Source organism: Phallusia mammillata, chromosome 2 (assembly GCF_965637545.1).
Source record: "Phallusia mammillata chromosome 2, kaPhaMamm4.hap1.1, whole genome shotgun sequence".
Taxonomy (NCBI): Eukaryota; Metazoa; Chordata; class Ascidiacea; order Phlebobranchia; family Ascidiidae; genus Phallusia; species Phallusia mammillata.
The window spans coordinates 865317-889714 of NC_137253.1; the positions used below are offsets into that span (position 1 = coordinate 865317).

Here is a 24398-nt window from a genome sequence, read left to right on the forward strand (position 1 = left end):
GACGTGCATCATAAGCGAACGCAGGGCATGACCGCTTTAAAAATGATTTTTGCGCTGTCGAATTATGTAGCCTACAAAAGCTCCAGATGACAAACGGTTTAAGATAAACACAAACGGTTTTCACAGGTCAATTCTAAAATACATCCAGTAAAGGCATCAAAATATCGTTTAAATCTAATCATAACCTCGTAAATGAGAGGCGTGCATCATAAGCGAACGCAGGACATGACCGCTTTAAAAATGATTTTTGCGCTATCGAATTATGTAGCCTATAAAAGCTCCAGATTTTAAACGGTTAAAGATAAACACAAACGGTTTTCACAGGTCAACTCTAAAATACATCCAGTAAAGGCATACAAAATATCGTTTAAATCTGATCATAACCTCGTAAATGAGAGGCGTGCATCATAAGCAAACGCAGGGCATGACCGCTGTAAATGATTTTTGCGCTGTCTACCCATATAGCATGTACAGGCTCCAGATTTTAAACGGTTTAAAGTTATTATCACATTTAAACGATGTTTTGTATGCGTTTACTAGCAGTATTTTGGAGTTGACCTGTGAAAACCGTTTGTGTTTATCTTAAACCGTTTGTCATCTGGAGCTTTTATAGGCTACATAATTCGACAGCGCAAAAATCATTTTTAAAGCGGTCATGCCCTGCGTTCGCTTATGATGCACGTCTCTCATTTACGAGGTTATGATCAGATTTAAACGATATTTTGCAAGCGTTTACTGAATGTTGTTTAGAGTTGGCGTGTAAAAACCGTTTACATATACCTCAAGCCGTTAGTGGTCTCAAACACGTTAAAGCCTGTACTAATGAAAATGATGAAACACCAAATGCACAGTGAGGACAACACTTTATTGATGGAAAAAGCACCTTATGAACCCAATTTCCACACTTCAACATTTTCAAGTTGAGTCCCATAGTTATATGAAGCAGAAACAAATGGGAAGAGAATAAATAATTACATTCACAGCAATTGGTTGATTGGTCAGTTAAAACCTGCATTTACAAGTACATAGTACATACTAAACAAGGATCTTTAAGTAAACAGACTAAAATAAAACAAAAAGGTGAAACAATATTGTACAGCTGAAAATGTAATGATTTGCTGAATTATCAAGAAAATTAAACCGGATATCATGTGAAAGATGAGGTTGAACCACCCAATTGTTACAACATGCTATCATGCAGACTACTGGTCAAAACTAGAGGTTCTCAATTTATGTCTGATGAATCACTTCACTGTCCGATTCTACATCAGAGTGCAAAACATTCTCAGAATTTACATGAGACCATAATCACCATGGAGGTAAAATAATATCAACGCCTACAAATGTTTGAATACAAATTCTTAATTTGGGTATAAGAACTAATAAATAAACTTGCAGGCAGGTAGAACAGTGGAAAAGAAATAACACATATTCCGATTTGATTCATGTAAAACTAAAGTATGTGGTGCATATCTCGACACACAATTTTCTCCTGTGAGGCAAGTAACAGGTCGTATGCATCAATGATTTTGCTGACACTTTAAGAGAGAGCTGTTTTTGTCGACAAAATTCTTCCACAATGAAAGAGTTTCTTCAATTTTTTTGATATGGAATGTTTCTGTTGATTTTTTCGAGCTTTAAGCATTTTTCCCGGATGGTGAACTGCAATAAAAAAATAAAGATAAAGTGTATGCTCATTTGACTTGACAATTATGGGTTAAACAAAAGAGGCTTGAGTTTAGTCACCAATAAGCAGTATAAGTGTTATAAAACAGAGTTAATATTCAATATTGGGGTTTTTAACTGTGCTAAAATTCAAAATAACATCAGCCAGAAATACAGAAAGAGTTGAGTTTAGAAAGGCAGTAACAAGGCAGCCACTTACTGTAAATCATTTCAATTCAAATCCAATCTACAAGCCCTCATATGACAGTGTGCTGGTCCTCACTTTGCTTCATACAAAGGTAATAACTTGAAATTCTTCTCACTGAAAGGTCTCTTTGCTTTGCTTCATTGCCAGAACCTAGGTGCCAATCAGGTACTTCAATCTTGATTCTTGGCTCATTTTAGTGTTTAACATATTCATTTCACAGCTTAGAATGCATTTGTTTTTGTCTTGCTGTTTTACAATTAACTGCCATTTTGATATAAAACCCAATTTCCCTGCGATTATTATCACAGCAAAAATAATATTTGCCAATAAAAAACAAATTTAATGCTCCACTGCCATTACCGATAAAACCGTCCGCAATCGGGCTGTGTTATAACACAGGTTCTAAAGATTCTAATCCCGCCTGATAAGAAACGCATTATTCTGCGTAACACAGCCGATTTTAATCGGGGACTTCCAGACGGATCGGGTGATATTGCATGCATTTTGTCTGTGACATCACAGTGACTCCGTAATTTATACATTCAATCATGGGATTTAGTAATTTGTCGTTATTTTATGCGATGAATTGAAAAATTCGGTTGTAAATTTCCTATTGCTTGCAAAAAATTGCTCTTAACTTGGAAATAAGTGTTTCTTTACTTGTCTACAAGTTCAGTGCAACCACAGAAACTTTTTTGCCTTCTTCGCTACAATGTTTTTTTTTAACTTAACTAAGATTGGAAGAGGGAAACGATAAAATCACATACAGCAGCTACTCAATCTAAATTGTACATTGTATGAGTGTCTTATTATATATGTTGTGTTTAAATCTACGAGAATGAAAATAATGTTGTCGAATGTAGATGTTTGACAAGGAAGGAAGGGTTGGGATTTTGGTTCAGTTGTGGTAATTGTGAGGCAAAGTTTCAAGTAAAATCTGACAAAGAGTAGAAATAAAACTTTTTAAGTTCGGGTTTATATTAATGTATTAACTCACTAATCAGCTTTTATGCAAGTAATTTCAAAAACTGAAGGTTAAAATTGATGTCGACCCTGTACGCACGTCACAGTTGCCAAGCGAAACGACGACAACCACAAAAGGCGCTATTAGGTCCATGAAGGGAATCACCAGCATATAGTTCTCGGAAGTGTCGTCATTTGATGGTGTTAAAGACAAAACCAAGCTATCAGGCAGTATTTGGGGAAATCAATAGTAACAAGAAGTTGCCCAGAGTCTAGGTATTGAAATGTACACAATTAGTTTCCGCATAACCCTTGTACTTAACAAAATCCAACCACAGCTCGACAATTTACAACAGTAACCGTCTACAACAACGCCCGTCATACACAAATTGAATGGTAATCCTTTCCAAACTATATGTTACCACACTTGCTATAAACTCGTGTTTTTATAATATTCGATCTTGTACAAACTGTTGTGTTGTGTCGGGTGTTCACTTGTCTTGCGTCAATCAACTGCAGGAAAGACAAGCCAGGCATTGATTAACTGCAAAGCAAAGTAATGCGGTGATTAGAGAATAAAGAGAAGAAAGCATCACAGGAACTTAACCACGTTTATCACGATATTTTAACGTTTATCGTGTCTTTTAAAGTTTAGTTGGTTGGTTGGTTGGTTGGTTGGTTGGTTGGTTGGTTGGTTGGTTGGTTGGTTGGTTGGTTGGTTGGTTGGTTGGTTGGTTGGTTGGTTGGTTGGTTGGTTGGTTGGTTGGTTGGTTGGTTGGTTGGTTGGTTGGTTGGTTGGTTGGTTGGTTGGTTGGTTGGTTGGTTGGTTGGTTGGTTGGTTGGTTGGTTGGTTGGTTGGTTGGTTGGTTGGTTGGTGGTTTTCCAAGGGCGGCGCAGAATAGTTCCGTTTCGTGGCTTTTTGTTGTTGTATCAATAAACACAACTTTAATAATAAGTTTCCTCATTAACTTTGATTTGCTGGTGCGTCGCAAGTTCAAAACACTTTTCCAGAGGCGTTGCAACAAAAAAGTTTGAAAACCACTATGGTTGAAACGTAAAATATTTCGACAGTGGCGTAATTAGTCATGTTTCTTTGTTGAATTGAAACGTGATTGGGGCTCGTATAAGGAATGTTTGGAGTAGAACAAACGTTTTTGCCGCTCAAAAACGCTTGGAGTACTGATTTAGTTTGATACAACGTATTTTTAAGGCTGTTGTACTGTGATTTCACTAAGAGTTATATGTTTTTCGTGGATTTCAGTTCAACTTTCAAACAGTTTGCTTTTGCGATGCGGAAATGCGACCCACCCACTAGCTTCATTCTTGCCTAACGTTGCAAGTCTCGACTAAAAGCTTAAACGCCTATATTTTATACTTTTTTTACCCTTGAACTTGTCATTGAGACATTAGTATTTTACTTAAACACTGCAATCATGCTATCAATATCGAAAACGCTGTTTTCTATGCTTGAGATAAGTTACGTGGCGTAGCCTGTAAAACGACAGTACTTAAACTGGTTTAACGAAACGAACGCTTTGTAACACCGCTAAATTGTAAGCTTAATTAGTTTTTGTCGTTCCCGAGAGCTAAAGCTGTATTAAGAAGTTATATTTTCAAACAGTTTGTTTGGAACTTTTTCAATGAATCGCTGTCCAAGCAAAAAAATATCAAGTAAAGTTTGTAACTTTGTGTCGCCTTTTTTCTGTTGTGCGTTACCAAGTTACATCCCTTGTTTTAATTTTATTTCACCTGACGATGTGGTTGATATCATTTGCGTAACTGGGACAGTTCATTAAATGGTTCAAGTAGGGGAAAAAGTTTTTTCGATGGCGGAAATATTGCGAGCATAACACATTAAAGCGTTGCCTGCCCACCGTGGATAAACACAAACAAATCAAGAGCGTTTTGTTCTTTTGACTTAGCCTTTTCACTTCAGCGTAAACGCTTTTCTACGTTTTACCGTTGCTGGTGACTTCAACCCGCCGTCTGTACACGAACGCGAAGAAGCTTTTGTTCAGGTGTTGTGAAAAGACTGAGTTTCAAATATCAGTTGCGTTGTCAGATTAACTTTAGTTTAACAAGTCACCTCTGGTTGCGATGTAGTTTAGAATCAACAAAGATCCGATGTTGATAGAATAACAACTGTTTGCAAATCGGAATTTGTTGGTTGTTGATTTAAAATCGTTAAAAACTTATTGATTAACTCGATACCAGAAACAGTGTAATGGAAAAAATGTGAGGAGGTAAAATGGTAAAAAAGGCAGCAAAGTATGTTTCTTATTGTTTACAGCAAATCTATAGTGTAGAAACGTGGGAAAAATATTTAGTGAAATTGAAATTGGTTTTACTATGGCTTCAACAAACGCAGTCGTTTTATTTTTACTGGTGTGATTTGGTTTGACGCGTTTAATTGGCCTGACGTACAATGATTTATACTTGAATTTATTTCGCTTGGTGAAAGAAATCAAAACGACACAATTGCACTAAAACAATCACCAAGCCGGAAATAGCTGCGCAACGTCAAAACGTTATGAAGCGCAAAACAGTGGAGGGTACAATTGGTGGATAATGACTGAACGCGCTGCAGCTACCCGTGTTAACAATTTATGTTCATCTTAAACGATCACTGGTCAAACCAACTACGAAGCTCACGTGTGCAGCATACGAGGCAGGCCCCGGTGCTTGTGATTCGACCGGATCGGCTCACCACTGATCCTGTGTAGCTCGGTTGGTAGAGCGCTAGTCCCGTAAAGACTCCCGTTATTGACTCAAATCCCACCGCAGGGTAGATTTTTAGACTATTTGCCTTGCCATATATCGGAATGTCCGGAGATACGGCTTTTTTGGTATAATACCTACATTATGCCCGCTATAGTGTTGTGACTACATGTTTTAAAAATCTTGTTAATTTCTGCTCGGGGCTTGGCCAACTCGTACAACAAACAAATATGTAATCAAAAATTTCAAACTATGATTGTTTATAAATTCCTGTGGCCAACATTGAAGAATTCTTGGTTACCAATTTTAGATGTTGTTGTGCAGGTTTGTATTACCAATCTAAGGCAGTGTTTAGTGCCGCCCATTTATAAAGCACTGTAACGCCTAAACTTGATCCAAGGTTACCTCAGTTGAAGTGCGGCTCCTTAATAATGCGGAGCAGGCTAAATTGAACAAGTAAATCATTTTACTTTCATGTATTAAGCGTCAGTTTTTACACCTGTTTTTACCTAATTACTAAAAAAGGGAATCTTGGCTAAAACTGCTGATTCGGCGCTTCGTTGTTTCGGTACGTTTTGTATGCTTTCAGAGACAAACAGCAAACGTCGTAACAAGACGGAGAAACTGTGATGCACTGGCGACTTCGTCAAAACGACTAAAGCACTTTTTTCCCGTTTGTAGAGGAATCGGTATTTGTTCTGAAGTATCGGACGAGTACCGATACCACGCATAGTATGTAGTATCGGGATTTGGCGCGGATACATTATTGTCGGGCCTTCCAGATTTTTTAACACATGCGTATATACTTACATGATTGGATTATTGAGTAATTGTTTTGCATAATGTAGAATTGCGTTGCGTAATCCCTGAAGCACTCCACGATGGAAAAATCCCCGCACAGGAAACGTACAGGAAACGGCAGAGGTAATGGAACAACATCAGATACGTAAATCATACAGACAACGTTAAACTGCGACATGACTTTTCTCTCTTTTCGTTATGAGGATGATATCATCCGCGTAACTTGGGTAAACGGCGCCCATCAGGTACGAGAAATTATTCCTTCAAGTTTTAATTCCGCTAACAGGGAAAACAAATTGTTTTTGCGACAAAGCCTGAATACGTTAAGCTCTTTGTGAGGCAAGCAGCTCGACGGCGGACTCATTGCGCCCTTGTTATATTCTTTGTTTTGACTTTGTCTCTATTTTACCGTGAAACGTTGTTTCAAACATTGCACCGTTGTGCGTCTGGGCAGGAACGCGATGAAGCTTTATGTGAGGCGAGACGTTGTAGAAAGGTCGTGTTTTTTGAAAGTGTCAGATGTGTTGTCAGTCAAATCTTCCATTTCCATTTTTTTAATGTAACGACAGTTTGTTGGAAAGAATTTGTTAAAAAACTTTGAAATAACATTAAAAGCAAAGAAACCATTAAATCTGTATTAGGTCTCCAAACTGAAACCACACTAATTATGATTAATGTAAGCGCCAACGTTAGTGCTCGTACAGTAAGGCACCGTCCTATCTATGTTTGTTTAACCGATGAACTATTCTGTCTTACCCTTAGCCTCTATGAGTTGTTAGGGTTTTTGCGGGAGTTCGGTTGCCGCTTCTCCGCGGAATGACCGGGCGCTTGCCTGATCCGCTATATGATCGCGATGGTTTCTCTAATTTTGTTTCCTTTTTCTGTTTATATGTTTATTTTGTACACTTATCTCCTATTGGCTAACCGCCGGCGCAGGCAGGTCGACTATAGTTGCCGTGGTTAACCGGAGATGCTATATATGTTCCAAAAGCCCTGCCAATCTGCTCTATTTCCCGAGACTGTCTCCCCAATTCTGTAAACGGTCCAGAACCCTGCAGTAACGGCTCACCACGGAAGCCGGATCTACCTAACACTGGTTTTGCTAAAAGGGCGTCTCACAGTTTATTATATTATATATTATTGCAATACTCCAGAGGCGTTACTACAACTCCAGCACACGAAACCTCTGCACGTAAAACCAACAACGACACATAAACATAAAAGCAAGGCACTACAACAACCGTTCACGAGACGCCCAAGAGAAGACTGCCTCGTTCTTGTTCAACACGTGCAAAACGGAACTAGGTTTGCGGGCCGTTGACCAATCACCGGCTCGCGCAATATCACAAGGTTTCCCGGCACATGCGGGAACGCTAATTAACGATGCGGAAAATGCGGCGAGGAAAATACAGTGCGTGGAAACAGCGTGCCACTAGAACAAAGAAAAATAAGGCAAATGAAAAACAGCATTAAGTGGAAATATGGGATTAAGTGAAAACTAAGAAAATATGTAAGTGACTTTAAAATCGAACATGTAAGAAATACATTTAAATGTGAACATAAGTGAAACATATAAAACAAATAAGTGAAACGTGAACATAAGTGAAACGAATATACATAAGTGAACACGAATAACATAAACAGATGAAAGAAACGTGTTGTTTTAAAACAAATCCACCAGAAAATGTGCAGCGGCGGACACGTGAAATATTTTTGCCACAAAAGGAAAAACTGACCTTAATTCATAGCGCACATTATTTGCATTTTGTCAGTGACATCACATTGATATAATAATACTTCTGACATCACAAACGTCAAACAATCAGTTGATGGGATTTATTATTTGGCATAAAAATTTAATTTTAATTTCCTCAGTTCATGTAAACAAAGACGATTTCTTGCTTTGAACTTCGACGTAAAAGTTTTTTTTTACTAGTCTCTCATTTTAAACCTACTCACATTTTTATAACAGCGACAAAAAAACGTTTTAAATCTTCGAACAATTTCTCAAAAAGTTTTTAATACAAATATCCGATGAGGGAACCGGTAATGTCACGTAAATCAGCGCGTTTTAGATTTTGCAGGTTTTGCTTCCTGGGTCGAGTCACATCTTGCGGGTATAAACTGTGACGCTGAAACTCAGTTTGACCATCGAGGCAACACGCCGTGATGCACTGGCCAACTAGTCAAAAGTCAGTGTCAAGTGTATTTTTGAAAATATTGTTGCAGAAACGACTAAAGCACTATTTTCCCGTTTGTAGAGGAATCCGTATTTGATCTCAAGTATCGGACGAGTACCGATACCACGCATAGTATGTAGTATCGAGTATCGGCGCCGATACAGTATTGTCGGGCAAACTCTAACAATGGCTTTCCAGATTTTTGACACATGCGTACTTACACGATTGGATTATTAGGTAATTGTGTGCATAAGGTACGAAATGTAGATTTGCGTTTCGTATTTCCTGAAACACTCCGCGATGTAAAAATCCCCGCACAGCCACGCATTTACCGTCTATATCATTTTGTCCGTTTGAATAGAACAACATCAGATACGTAATTAATACAGACCAGAGTTGTAAACGGGCCTGAAATTGGAGCCCGAAACCCGGCCCAGGGAGCCTTGTTACATTCTCTGATTTGACTTTGTCTTTCACTTTAGCGTGAAACGTTCGTTTGATTCAGTCTACCGTTTTACGCTCTGTGACTTTAACCCGCCGTCTTAGCATGAACGTAATGAAGCTTTATTGTGAGACAAAGTGTTAAAAAATATCGAGTTTTGAAAGTGTCAGATGCGTTGTCAGTCAAATCTTCCATTTCTACAAACCACTTGTAGTTAAGAAACAGTGGGGAAGTAGATTGGAAAACAACTCTGATTGCGAATCGAAATTTGTTGGTTGTTGATTCACAATCGTTACATCAAAACTTGTGGATTTACTTGGTAACATTAAAGAAGCAGTTTGTGTGAAAGAATTTTGTGAAAAACTTCGAAATACGTTTTTGTTTGTTCGCAGAAAATAAAAGAAAATATTCAGTAAAATTGTAATTGATTTTACAATGGCTTCAACGACCGAAGAATATAAAACTGATACTTACAAATTTAGTTGTTTCACCAGCATTTTGCAAACATTGTAATAGTATACAGATTATTATTCAACTATCACAGACTTTGCGCGGTTCGTAGCGCGAAATATCTTCCTGTGACACTAGAGGGTGAATTAGCCACGCAAACACTTTCTGATACAAACCTAACAACGGTATAACTGAGGCAACGATTGTGGCGATTTGTGGTTTCCACGCGATCGTTGCGTGTCTGCACGACAGGAGTAGCACAAGCACGGCCCAGCTGACGCAGACTGTAATTGATGTGCGATACCACTTCCCGGCCTTCTATCGGTTGAAATTGCTTCCACTTGGCTTCAAATATATTTCCAAATGCCTTGTGGGTTTGCTGCCAGCGTTTCTCGGGCTCGTCTCAGTAAAAATACTGGGCCGAATTGAGCCGAGAAGGTGTGTCCAGCTCGGGACTGTATGATTTCGTCGCTTACAGCAGCCTGGCGCGCGTTATCCGGAATATTCAGAATGCTGATCAATCTTTTTGAGGCACCTCTTGTGGTCGAAAAAATATTTCCCTCGCCGTGACCGGCTCTAGTTCGATCACGTAACGAGACTTGCCTAAAAGCTTGAATGCACCTAAACTATTATAGGAAACGGTTAAAACAATTTTGACTTCTGTGGGAATATGTGGCCGCAATCCTGTGAAAAACAAATTAAATCACAGTTTGAATAACTTTTATCATATTGTCCAATGTTTATGTATGTTGGATTAATGTGTGTTAAATATACTAGGGGTAAATTTTTTTTTTTTTTATTTCAATGGTTATTTGAATTGAGAGAGTCAAACTTTTAATGAGACGTGGCAGCAATATTGTGGTTAGGAATAAAACTTGTTGTAATTAAAGTTTAAAACTTGCAATGCAAGGCTAAGTCAGACTTAAAAATAGCGTTCATGTTTTCGCACAGACTTAGCCCGTGAATTTGTCTTTCAGTTTAGCGTGAAATGTTTTTTCTCTAAACATTCTACGGTCGCGCGATCTGGTGACTTCAATTCGCCGTCTGGGCAGAAACGCAATGAAGCTTTTATTTAGGTGTTGTGACAAGGTTGAGTTCCAAACGTATCAGTTGCGTTGTCGGTCCAACCTTAGTTTGACAAGTCACCTCTGGTTGCGCTGTAATTCAGAAACAACAAAGATCCGAAGTTGATAGAATAGCAACTGTTTGCGAATCGGAATTTGTTGGTTGTTGATACAAAATCGTTACATTAAACATTTATTGATTTATTGGATACCAGAAAAATAATTGGTAAAATATGCAACAAATTATGTTTCTTATTATTTGCTGTAAATCTATAAGCAAAACAGTATAGAAAATATTTCCTGAAATTGTAATTGGTTTTACTATGGCTTAAACAAACGCAATCGACGCGTTTAATAGACCTAACGTATAATGATTGATACTTGAGTTGATTTAGGTTTATTTCGCTTGGTGGAAGAAAACAAAGCGACACAATAGCACTAAAACAATCTGGCGCGCCTGAACGGTCTGGCGCGCCTGACCCATATACAGACATAAAAAACCCTGATCGGGATTCGTCCCCGGGAGAGTCCTGGGTTCGAACCCCGTGAAAAAAAAATCACCAAGCCGGAAATAGCTGCGCAACGTCAAAACGTTATGAAGCGCAAACCAGTGGAGGCCACAATTAGTGGATAAGGACTGAACGCGCCGCATCTACCCGTGTTATGAAGCGTTATGTGTTTTGAGTATGTCGTGATTGCTGTTCTGCACTTAAGGCTGATCCCTGTTATGTATTTATGTTCATCTCAACCGATTACTCGTCAAACCTACTGCGAAACTGGCGTGTGCAGCATACGAGGCAGGCAACAGTGCTTGTGATTCGACTTCGACCGGCTAGGTTCACCACTAGCCTGTGTAGCTCGGTTGGTAGAGCGCGAGTCCCGGAAAGACTCCCGTTATTGACTCAAATACCGCCACATGTTCCATTTTTATCCTATTTGCCTTCCAATATATCTGAATGCCCGGAGATACGGCTTGATTCGGTATAATACCTACATTATGCCCCATATAGTGTGGTGACTACATGTTTTTAAAATCTTGTTAATTTCTGCTCGAGGCTTGGCCAACTCGTACAACAAACAAATATGTAATCAAAAATTTCAAACTATGATTGTTTATAAATTCCTGTGGCCAACATTGAAGAATCCTTGGTTGCCAATTTTTGATGTTGTTGTGCAGGTTTGTATTATTAATCCAAAGCAGTGTTTAGTGCCGCCCATTTATAAAGCACTGTAACGCCTAAACTTGATCCAAGGTTACCTCAGTTGAAGTGCAGTTCCTTAATAATGCGGAGCAGGCTAAATTGAACAAGTAAATCAGTTTACTTTCATGTATTAAGCGTCTATTTTAACCCCTTATACTTAATTACTACAAAACGGAATCGTGGCTAAAACTGCTGATTCGGCGCTTCGTTGTTTCGGTACGTTTTGTATGTTGTCAGAGACAAACAGCCAACGTCGTAACAAGACGGAGAAATTGTGATGCATTGGCGACTTCGTCAAAAGTCGGTTTCAAATGTGTGTGTTTTTTAATATTGCGGCAGAAACGACTAAAGCACTTTTTTCCCGTTTGTAGAGGAATCGGTATTTGTTCTGAAGTATCGGACGAGTACCGATACCACGCATAGTATGTAGTATCGGGATTTGGCGCGGATACATTATTGTCGGGCCTTCCAGATTTTTTAACACATGCCTATATACTTACATGATTGGATTATTGGGTAATTGTTTTGCATAATGTACAACTGCGTTGCGTAATCCCTGAAGCACTCCCCGATGGAAAAATTCCCGCACAGCCACGCATTTATCGCGTGTATCATTTTGTCCGTTTTAAAAACAGGAAACGGCAGAATCATACAGACACCGTTAAACATGCTATGACTTTTCCCTCTTTTAGTTATGAGGATAATAAATCCGCGTAACATTTTAGATCGCCGCTTTCCCGATCCGCCATATGGTCGCGATGCTTAACTCGTTTCCCCAAGTCTATTTTCTGGGTATATTTTTATTTTGTACATTTATCTCGTATTGGTTAACCGCCGGAGCGGCCTGGTCGACTATAGTTGCCGTGGTTAACCGGAGATGCTATATACATACATCTTTGCTGGCCTGCGTCGCGAAGAGTACCAGCGATTTTAGTTCAATTCAAGCAGTTTGTTAATTTTCTAGCCTAATCTAAACTGACGCAGGTTTGCTCTTTCTTTTTCTACTACCTATCCAAACGTAGTATTGGACTGTTTCATAAAAACAGATAATAAGCATAAATCGTTTCGTTTAATAACAGAAATATATATTTCGCCTTAATAAATAGGCATCGTCAGTTTCTGCAAAAAAGCAAACATGTAAGGGGCTGTCGATAAAAAGCAGTAAAAAATAAAATAGTTAAAACACTTACAAAATTTAAAACTGTACAAATTAAACAACTGCGAAGCACAAAGGCAAACCACGACTAGCGAGTGGCCACAAGCGACACGGGAAAAGGCAAGAAAAAGGAGACGTGATAAACTGATAAGCCATTAAAAACACGGTGGGAAGTAAATAAACCTCTAGGCGTGAAGAAACAAAAAATTAAGGGGTTAGAAACACAAAGATGGAATTACCTCACGCGCGGCAGAATCATTTTTTGTATGTTAATTTCGGCCTTGATTTTGTTCAGCCATTTATCTTCAAAAATATCTAAAAGATTTGGTGAAGGCATTTGCACAAACACAACATAAAAACACAGGTGGATGTGCGGTTTACGCTTTAATATCGCACTATGGTTCACCGCGTAGTGGCGCAGTAGCGCAGCTCGGTCATTGTTTGCCGAGCAGTCGAACGTTTTCCAAGTGGCGCGATGGGTATTCCACCGTGTGGAGAACTTGTTCTTGGTTTGACCAACATATTGCTTGCCACACTTGCGGCAAGTGGCCACATAAATGCCGTAGTTGCGACATGTTAGATTTTGGCGAAGTTGGATACTGCCTGTGGGCGTTTTTAAAACGGTGGTATGGTACACCATAGTTTGGTGACTACCAAAATTGCCACATAGTGCGCATTTTCCGCATGGACTTGAAGAGCCTGTGCCGTTGTCTTTGCCTGCCTTACTGATGGACAAAGCTTTGAAGTTGGATAGAAAGTGTGCCAGTGTGGGTGGCCTTTTGTATGTAATAGAAGCCAAATGTTCCATAGCTTTCTCTTTTTGAGTCAATAAAACACAAGCAGGGAATGCCGTAGCCCAAACAATTCGATTGTGTGGTCTATTTTTGTCTTCCGGCCCAAACCTTTCTTTCCAACCCTCTGCGATGTGTAGCATGTCTTCCGTCATTCCTTGATGAAAACCAGAGAGCAAGCACTTCTCCTTGAGTCTGTTAAGGCTGTTACGGTAATCTTGGTCTAGTTCGTTTAATCGACGCATGCGAATCGCTTCGCCAAAAACTATCGATTTAAAAACCGACGGCGGGTGGTGAGAATGACCGTTTAGAAAACTACGTCCTTTTGCAGTTGGTTTAATGTAGTCCCTTGTTATAAAACCTTTAGGTGAACTCTTTGTTGTGATGTGGTTTACGTCAAGAAACTCCAAAGCCTTGCCTTCCTCCTCAGTTGACACTGCCCTGAACGTAAGTGTCAGCCCGTAGTTTTCAAAACCCTTTTTAAGTGAAGTTTGTACTTGTTTCGTATTTTCGCTTCCGGATGATATCCATAATATGTCATCTATGTACCTTTTGAAAAGATGAACACCACATATCACATCCCTGAGTGACTGAACGATGTAGTGGACGGCAATGTTTGCAACCGAAACTGAATGGTTGTCGCCTGTGACAATGCCGCTAGTTTGCCTATAGTAAGCATCCTTGAACTCAGTCACTACATTACTCAAGCAGAACATAACAAGTTGAGTGAGTAGATTTCTTCCTTTGACGCTAAAATTGGTATGTGTGCTCAAAGCTGAAGATAACGCTTGCTTTACCAATTCGCGGCGAAGGTTTGGATATAGGGCTGTTACATCTGCGGCAACAAGGTGTAATGGTTGCGTTTCTTTCAAACTTGATTCCCATATTGCAAGGCTTTGTAAGTAGTGTTTAGTGTCTTGGCAGTATTCATCCACTACAGATTTGCAGTAGTTTACACTTACAGGTTTAAGTAGATATTCTAGAAATGCTGTTACTCTGGAGGTAGTTATTTGCCCTGCCGCTTGTAGGAGCCGAATAGGAATATCTATTGCTTTGATTGTGTGCAGATGTTCTTGCAGTAGCTTATGCGTCTTAAAAAGTGGGTACGCATAAGCTGTGTTGTAAATGGAGAAATATTTGGCGGACGGTCCAGATATATGTCTATAAATTCCATTTTCAAATTTAATTCCAACAGTATGGGCAAGGAAATCTTCGTTAATGACCCCAGCAGCGTGTAACTTTTTTAAAAAACACTCACACTTTAACCTTATATCATTAAGATGTTGTTCAATTGTACCTTGACTGATGTCCATTCTTTCAAATTTTCCCAATTCACGTTTCATGATAAGGTCATAATCCGCGTGGTTAATGACTACAATCTTCCCATCTTTGTCAGCATTGCAAATAACTATTTGTTTGCGTTTCACCAAATTTCTCAACTTGACAAAGCTTTTTCTCATAGCTGGAACCAGGTTGTTCCTGTCGCGGTATTGACGCTTTACACATACGCCGAGGTTTCTCATTTTAGCCATCACTCCTTCGGTATAAGCCAGGGGTGGGCAAACTACGGCCCGCGGGCCGCATGCGGCCCGGCAAAGGAGTTCATGCGGCCCGCCAAATGTTAGTAAATTTTGAAGAGAAAGTTTCCGAGTTACGCTGAATAGTATTATGAGCACGGGCTTAGAGTTTTAAAAATACCGGGGGTGCTACTTGCCGATACCTATACCATGTCCAGTATCTGCACCCGTACCATACTTTGGAACTAAACACAGATACTTTTTACGTGCTTTAGCCTGTTGTTGTTGCCACGTTATAATGCAAATCGTCACTTGACACAATTTCTTCGTTCGCTAGAAGTAAATAAAAGTAAAAGCGATTCACGTTTTCAAATACACTTTGGATCAAGTTTTAGGTCGTTGCAGTACTTTGCAAACGGACATTAAACACGGCTTAGAATCGTTAACACAGACCCGCACAACACCCAAAGATGCATATTAAAAGCGGTTCGCATTGCTTGATGTTGGCGCAAGGAATTTATTAACAAAAAACCGTGGTGTAACCTATGTTGCAACAAATGCTTGTTTTTTAAAACAATTGCAATTGTAGCGTTTCAACCAATGTTTGTACCATCATTGAAGTGACAACAAACGTATATGCACATAGCTGAAAATATACCATGTTAATATTTTGGGCTAAATCAGGGGTGCACAACCTGCGGCCGTGCGGCCACATGCGGCTGCGGAGACGAGTTTGTGCGACCGTGACAATGTATGTTAAAATACAAGTACTGGAGGCCGTGACGTAACTAAAACTATTTTGCCTAATATTTTGATTTTCAAACTGCTAAAAACAGATTTCGCAAGATTGGAAAAAATATTACCAGTCTAGTAACCATATGCGCCAGGCTTTTATCCCTTTATTGTGTGCAAACAATGCGAATAAAACAGGCACCGCGATGGTCACAATACAGTTTATGACGTCATAAACAGTTAGTTTCGTTTATAGCTAAACTTATGCACAAGTTAGAAATTATTAATCTGAGCATTTTAGGCGACTTTAAATGGCATATGTGTGATATAAACCTAATTCTTTACATCAGTTATTTTGAAACAAAAACAAGCAAGCAATTGGCGGCTGTTGGTAAAATACTATGCGGCCCGATAAGATCATAAACTTTTGAATGCGGCCCTTGCACTGAAAAGTTTGCCCACCCCTGGTATAAGCTATTGTTGTATCGTTTAGCTGGTCTCTTGGGGATCTAGAGAACTTTTGCAACTTTAACTTTGGTGGAAATTTGTTACTACGATCTTCTTCATTGTTGCAATCTGCGAAAAAATTAGACCACTCAATCCTTCGGATATGGCTGATTGCGTTCAGCCATTCTTGTGATTCAATGTCTTCTGTTCACCTAGGTGTTGGTGCAAAATTTAGTCCTTTCAACAAAAGAATTTTATCGTCCAAGTTCAGATCAAAGCTGGATTTGTTTAGGATCATACAATGCGCTCGATTGGTAATGTCGAGTTGAGTTTTGTGTCTTTTTCGTTTGCGGTACCTAGTTCTATCACGTATGTTTCTTACTCGTTGTCGTTCTGCCGAACATAATTGTCTTCGCTTCGCCGTCTGTTTTTCCCTTAGCCACATAAACTTTTTCCAGTATTTTTTGTTTTGTAAGTGTCTTTCTTTAGCTAGTTTGTTGGTAAAAGCCGACTGATATTTCTGTCTGATTTTCTTGACATTGCATATCATGGCTTGCAGCTGAACTTTTATTCGACGTTCCTGCTGAATTAGAAGAAGGTCAAAATCCATACCTTTTCTGTGATTTGATGGCAAAAGTACATGCTGCTTAATACATTTGCGAAGGAAAGCAAATTTAGCCTCCTGGCAAACGTCTTTGATCGTAAGAGAACACATAATACTGCCAAAAATAGCAGCATGTACTTTTACCTATCCAAACGTTATCATAAAAATGGCATTTTTTACCAAAATCGCGGCTTATATAGACATGTGTGAGGGGATTTCCCATCAATATGAGCGGTCAAGTTGACATTTATTGGCCAGGAGGAATTCGGCGCCGTTTATGGAGCGCGATGTATATTGTGACGTTTTTCAGCTCGTCCGCAGCTAAGTTGCAGCTTCGGTATATACATAAGTCTGCCCTACGTTCTAAATTATTGCATGGGACCGCTACAAACTCCTCCACCGAGTCATTCACACTTTTCACGATAACATCAGGAAGTGGGTAAAGGGTTGTTGTGTAGGCAAGATGGGAGAGTATTTTTGTTTTAGTTAACATAGATTTCACGTTTCAAGTGGTAACGGTTTAAATTTGCAATTTCGCGTTTTAGATCTTGCATGTTGTGCTTCGAGGGGTCATTTCTTGCGGGTGTACCCGGTTTATAAACTGTGACGCCCAAAACTCAGTTTGACCATTGAACTTAAAGGGGAGGGGAGGGGATAGAGTGTTTGCAGACATCAGGTATTTTTGTGGGTTAACTTGGAGATCCAGAGCCCCCCAAAAAACACAGGTAATATCTTTCGCGTAAATGAAACATTTAATTAAATGGCGTCGAGGTAGGAGAAATCTTTCTCTGCTGTGAATTCAGCTTAAACTTCACCGGTAAAACACTGCTGGGATTCAATGTGACACAAGAGCGTTGTTTTATTTTAAATTTCCCATTCACTTCTACCGTTGGTGACTTCAACCCGCCGTCTGGGCACGAACGCGAAGAAGCTTTTGTTCAGGTGTTGTGAGAAGGTCGTGTTTTAAACGTACCAGTTGCGTTTCGGGTTTTAACAAGTCACCTCTGGTTCCGCTGAAATTCAGATACAACAGAGTTCCGAAGTTGATAGAATAGCAACTGGTTGCGAATCGAAATTTTTTAGTTGTTGATTCAAAATCGTTACGACAAAAATATGATGATTTACTCGATACCAGAAAAGTTTTAATGGAAAAAATTGTGAGGATATAGATTGGTAAAAGATGCAACAAATTATGTTTCTTGTTGTTTGCAGCAAATATATAGTGCAGAAAAGTAAGAAAATACTTAGTGAAATTGCAATTGGTTTTACTATGGCTTCAACAAACGTAGTCGTTTTATTTTTAGTGATTTGATTTGGTATGGCGCGTTTAATAGATCTGACGTACAATGATTGATACTTGAGTTTATTTCGCTTGGTGAAAGAAATCAAAGCGACACAATTACACTAAAACAATCACCAAGCTGGAAATAGCTGCGCAACGTCATGAAGCGCAAAACAGAACACCAAAATCGCGGTTTATATAGACATGTGTGAGGGGATTTCCCACCGATGTGAGCGGTCAAGTGGACATTCATTGGTCAGGAGGAATTCGGCGCCGTTTATGGAGCGCGATGTATGTTGTGTGACGTTTTTCAGCTCGTCCGCAGCTAAATTACAGCTTTGGTATATACATAAGTCTGCCCTACGTTCTGAATTATTGCATGGGACCGCTACAAACTCCTCCACCGAGTAATTCACACTTTCCACGATATCATCGGTGATACAGATGTGGCAAAGGAATGTTGTATAGGCAAGATGATAAAGCAATTTTGTTTCAGTTAACATATATTTCACCTTCCAAGTGGTAACGGTGTAAATTTGCAATTCCGCGTTTTAGATTTTGCAGGTTTTGGTTCCAGGGGTCGTCACACTTTTCGGGTGCACCCGGTTTATAAACTGTGACGCCTAAAACTCAGTTTGACCATTGAATTTGCTGTAGAGGGGGAAGGGGTTGGGTGTTTGCAGACATCATTTGTGGGTTAACATTGAGATCCAGAGCCAAAAATCGGCTAATATCATTCGCGTAACTGAAACAATTAAATGGCGCCAAGGTTGGAGAAATCTTTTTAAACCTTTTGTTCAGGTGTTGTGAGAAGATCGTGTTTCAAACGTAGCAGTTGCGTTTCGGATTTTAACAAGTCACCTCTGGTTCCGCTGTAATTCAGATACAACAGAGTTCCGAAGTTGATAGAATAGCAACTGTTTGCGAATCGAAATTTTTTAGTTGTTGATTCAAAATCGTTACGACAAAAATATGCTGATTTACTCGATACCAGAAACGTTTTCATGGAAAAAATTGTGAGGATGCAACAAATTATGTTCTTGTTGTTATATTTTTACTGATTTGATTTGGTGTGACGCGTTTAATAGATCTGTCGTACAATGATTGATACTTGAGTTGAGTTGAGTTTATTTCGCTTGGTGGAAGAAATCAATGCGACACAATGGCACTAAACAATCACCAAGCCGGAAATAGCTGCGCAACGTTGGAACGTTATGTAGCGCAAATCAGTATAGGCCAGTGGTTCTCAACCTTTTTGCCTTCGCGGACCCTTTTCGGTGCTGAAATGTAATTGCGGACCCCTTAAAAGTTTTAGGTATTTTTCAGTTCTTTATTTTTAACAAGCAACCAAAACATGATGCATAAAGTTACAACCACATTCGGTTCAGGACCAAAATTTTAATCCCTTTTTCTGGGTTGCGACATCGGGAGTCAACAAGAAAGAGTCATTACAGTGTAATGTGACATTGTTTTCCACAGACAATTTACATCTGTTCCATCACAATGGGGTTTAGATGTCATAATGCACTGTGGTTTGTCGCCTACGAAGAATGTTTTCAAACAAGTTTCATGCTATTTTTTAAACGCCAAAAAAAACAACTTATACAACTTAAACGAACAACTTAAACGCGTTTCAAATCGCGATTTATTAATCTCGTTTTGCGGGAATTAAGAATTTGTCGCGGACCCCCTGAAAACGTTTGGGGGATCCCCGGTTGAGAACCACTGCTGCCGTCGTTTGGTAAAACCTAGTAACTGCAATTTTCAAGTTTTCGAGAAAAAGCACAAAACGCGTTTGATGTTGGTTAGCATCCAAAAATACTTTTTTTGTCTACCTGTTTGGTGTTTTTCACAAACATGTTACAGTAAAAAAATTTTGGCATACCTACGGTTCACGACATATTGTTAGTTTGTTTATTATCCATGAAAAAACGATATACTAGGTTTTACCGGATAGGAAATGCAAAACTAACTAAAATAAAATTTGGAAAAGTCTAGGCTCAGAACAATGCATGGATTTTTTTGCTTTATCGCCCTCACAAATCAAACAGAAGCTTTTTATTTTTTTCATAAACTTTGTTATTACATTTAAGTTACCATTTTTCAAGCTGTTTGAAGAATACTGGAGTACAAATGTTCAGTCAAAAACCTTTTATTAGCAATAGCAACATGCTAGTGCTGAAGACCAATACAAAGTATATCTGTTCAACAACAACACAAGCACATGGCAAAGATACTTTTACAAAACATGTCATAAACTTTTGTGAGTTCTTGATGTGGTTAACTTACCATGCTACAAAAGTCTAACATGAAAACATCAAGCAGTTTAACCATCAATTGAATGACACCCAAAAAAATGTTTTTACATGACAAATAAAAACATATAACATCTACAAAGGTAGCTTTTTTATGTATATTTTATTTACAGATTTACTATATACTTGTCATTTTTTCTTATAACAGCATGTTGTCACAAAACTGGTAAATATAGTTTGTTAAACTACAAAATCCAGTTTCATTGTTTGTTTAGTATGGCTACCACACAAGGAAAGCTAATCTTGGACCTTTTAAAGAAAGAAAAAAAGAATAAAGCTCCATGCAGCTTTCAGTAATTTTGGAAAAAAGGCTTGTTTGCCTCAAAAAAGTTTTGTCAATATTCTTTTTTTATTATTAAATTGTCATATATTTACAAAACTAGTCAAAAAGAAAGGAAAAAGACACTATCAATCCATATTTGCACCATTTCGAATATTCAGTAATAAACAATCAGTTTTTATTCCCAAATTTGTTCATATAAAACACTTTGCAAACTGTGAGCTTGGCACCACAGCAGCCAGGCAGTTCATGCAGCAAATGGCATGATATCTTTGCTCCAACATTGCAGTTTTATGAATAGTGCCCTTCATGAATTTCCTTCTTCCAGCGAAGTCATGCGACCAGCAGTTTTTATAATATTTTTAGACATGAAAACTTATCAATATTAATAAAACATTGGAATGGTTAACTTTGAGATGAGCAAACCTAAATGATTATGTTTATCTGTTTGTGAACATTTATATTTTATCAGCTAAAAATCATCATTAACTTTTAACAACATAAATTAACATCATGCAAGGTTTCAAGCGTGAAAGAAAAATACCTGTAATAAGGTTCAGCATGTAAACTTTCAAGCTTAGATGAAATTGTAACATATGGATTTTCTTTGGTTAAACTATCTGAATCTTGGTCCAGTGGCACAATTCTTCCTAACCAAAAACTGTCATTTTGGAGCTGAAATAGTTTTGAATCCTGATCATTTGATGAGTTGAATGATGCTCAGTTGTCATGTCAGATAAGACTGCAAATGACAACAACTACTCACGTTATGATTAATATCATCCACACTTGCGGTTTTAATTTCAGCACAATAACCTGTTTCTGAGCCAAATCTATGTGTTATTTTTTGAATATGGTTATAGTCAGGGTTGCCATCGACTTGAAACCAAAAAAAAGGACAACCGAAAAATTTAATTGTCATACGAAACGAAACCAACGTTTTTGAACAAATCTTTGCATTTTTATGGGCCATGACACATCAGGTGCAATGTAGGACATTTCTAAAAAATAGGACATTTCTTAGAAATAAGGACAATGAACTTTTCTAAGACACAGACCTTCAAAATAAGGACAAATCTCATAAATAAAGACGATATGGCAACCCTGGTTATAGTGCTGAAATCAAAGTGTACTTACATGAACTATAATATTTCAAACTTTTATTCTCTTGGTCATTAACAATGTGTTTCTAATCTCAACTTAAATTTCTACCTTAATGCCTTCAGAAGTGTAACCTGGCAAGCAAGTTTATTAATCCAAACTTACTGGAAACTGGAGCTTCATTCTTTGTTTTTTTTAAGGGCCAAGATTAGTTTTCCTCTTGTGGTAGCCATATTAAACAAACACTGAAACTGGATGGTATAGTTACAGCTAAACAAACTTAAAATACCGGTATTTACTTAATGGCAAACAAAACTGAATCACAATGCCAATAGATAAGTAAACAAGGCGACAACAAGCAGCTGTCAGAAAAAAGTTGTCACGTGACGAACTCGACCGTCATGATTGGTCAAACAGCAATACTAGGTTTTGCCAAATACTTTTAGCGTTGTGTTTCACTTACTAGGTTTTTTAACCGTAAATATATCGACAACTAGATATCTTTCAAATTCCAAATTTTAACACAGAAAACTAGCCAACATTAAGTAACCATTCCACTAAAAAACGCATTTTGAAAAATATGTCGGTTACTAGGTTTTTCCAAAAGACGGCAGACTGGTATAGGACACAATTGGTGAATGATGCCAAAACGCGCCCATCTACCCGTGTATAGAAGCGTTACGTGATTTGATCGTGATTGCTGTTCTGCATTAATGCTTCAAGGCTGATCCATGTTATGTAGGTCCATATTTAACAAGTGAATCGCGTTTACTTTCATGTATTAAGCGTCTATTTTTACTCCTTATACATAATTACTACAAACCGAAATCGTGGCTAAAACTGCTGATTCGGCGCTTCGTTGTTTCGGACGTTTTGTACGTTGTCAGAGACGAACAGCAAACGTCGTAACAGGACGATGAAATAGTGATGCACTGGCGACTCAGTCAAACGTCAGTTTCAAGTGTTTTTTTTAAATATTGCGGCAGAAACGACTAAAGCACTTTTTCCAGTTTGTAGAGGTATCGGTATTCGTTCTGATTCCTGTATTTGTTCCAAAGTATCGGACGAGTACCGACACCACGCATGTCAAGTAGTATCGGGTATCGACGCCGATACAGTATTAATTGTCGGGTCAACCCCAGTAAGCGCTTTTCAGGTTTTTGACACATGCGTACTTATGTTGTTGAAATATTAAGTAATTATGTGCATATAGTGTTGAAATGTAGAATTGCGCTGCGTAATCCCTGGAACACTCCACGATGTAAAAATCCCAAGCAGTCATATCAGATACGTATATAATACAGACAACGTTAAACTGTGGCATTGACTTTTCCCCTTTTGGTTAAGAGGGTGATATCATCCGCGTAACTTAGGTAAACGGCGCTCATCAGGTACGAGAAATATTCCTCAGGTTTTAATTTCGCTTGCAGGTAAAACACATTATTTTTGCGACAACACCTTTGGCGCCTGGATGGAGTTTGGTGATACATAAATTCCATGCAGAAATTCCGACCCTTACACTGCAGGCTGAGTTTGTCAATTAGTCGTTCTTCGCATAATGTCAAACTAAAGGCTTGATCCAGGAAAGCGTATGTCTGACATTCACTGGCACGGCGTTGAGGTAGACTCTGCAGTTATTGTGATATTTTTACTGATTTGATTTGGTTTGACGCGTTTAATTGACCTGACGTACAATGATTTATACTTGAGTTGAGTTTATTTCGCTTGGTGAAAGAAATCAAAGCGACACAATGGCACTAAAACAATCACCGAAATATAACCCGAAAATAGCTGCGCAACGTTGAAACGTTATGGAACGGAAAACAGTGGATGGCACAAATGGTGGACGATGCCAAAACGCGCCGCATCTATCCGTGTATGGAAGCGTTACGTGATTTGAGTGTGCCGTGATCGCTGTTCTGCATTAATGCTTCAGGACTGGTCCATGTTATGTAGGCTATATTTAACAAGTAAATCGCTTTTAGTTTCATGTATTAAGCGTCTATTTTTACTCCTTATACATAATTACTACAAAACGGAATCGTGGCTAAAATTGCTGATTCGGCGCTGCGTTGTTTCGGACGTTTTGTATATTGTCGGACACAAACAGCAAACGTCGTAACAAGATCGAGAAATTGTGATGCACTGGCGACTTAGTCAAAAGTCAGTTTCAAGTGTTTTCTTTTAGATATTGCGGCAGAAACGACCAAAGCACTTTTTTTCCCGTTTGTAGAGATATCGGTATTTGTTCTGATTCACAAGTATCGTACGAGTACCGATACCACGCATGGTATGTAGTATATGTAGCGCCGATATAGTATTGTCGAGTCAACCCTAGTAGGGACTTTTCAGACTTTTTGAGACACGCGTATATACAGGAAACAGTCGAGGCAATGCAAAACATCAAATACGTAAATAATACAGACATCGTTAAACTGGCATCGACTTTACCCCTTTCAGTTATGAGGATGATATAATCC

General features: G+C 38.7%; 2 long non-coding RNA genes and 1 pseudogene across 3 annotated transcripts; all 3 read right to left on the bottom strand.

The window, feature by feature from the left end:
• Nucleotides 1–846: 846 nt before the first annotated feature.
• On the bottom strand, nt 847–2359 carry LOC145213904 (uncharacterized). Its single transcript, XR_013856915.1, has 2 exons — nt 1886–2359; nt 847–1662 (listed from the first exon to the last, which is right to left on the bottom strand). It is a non-coding gene; the product is annotated as an uncharacterized LOC145213904 (long non-coding RNA).
• A 10725-nt stretch (nt 2360–13084) lies between these two features.
• LOC145215030 (uncharacterized) lies at nt 13085–17064 on the bottom strand (annotated as a pseudogene).
• A 3833-nt stretch (nt 17065–20897) lies between these two features.
• Nucleotides 20898–22492, bottom strand: LOC145215328 (uncharacterized). Of its 2 annotated transcripts, none has more exons than XR_013857264.1 (2): nt 22030–22492; nt 20898–21559 (listed from the first exon to the last, which is right to left on the bottom strand). It is a non-coding gene; the product is annotated as an uncharacterized LOC145215328 (long non-coding RNA). The 2 variants fall into 2 exon arrangements; XR_013857263.1 differs by having other exon boundaries at nt 21955–22492.
• Nucleotides 22493–24398: the final 1906 nt, after the last annotated feature.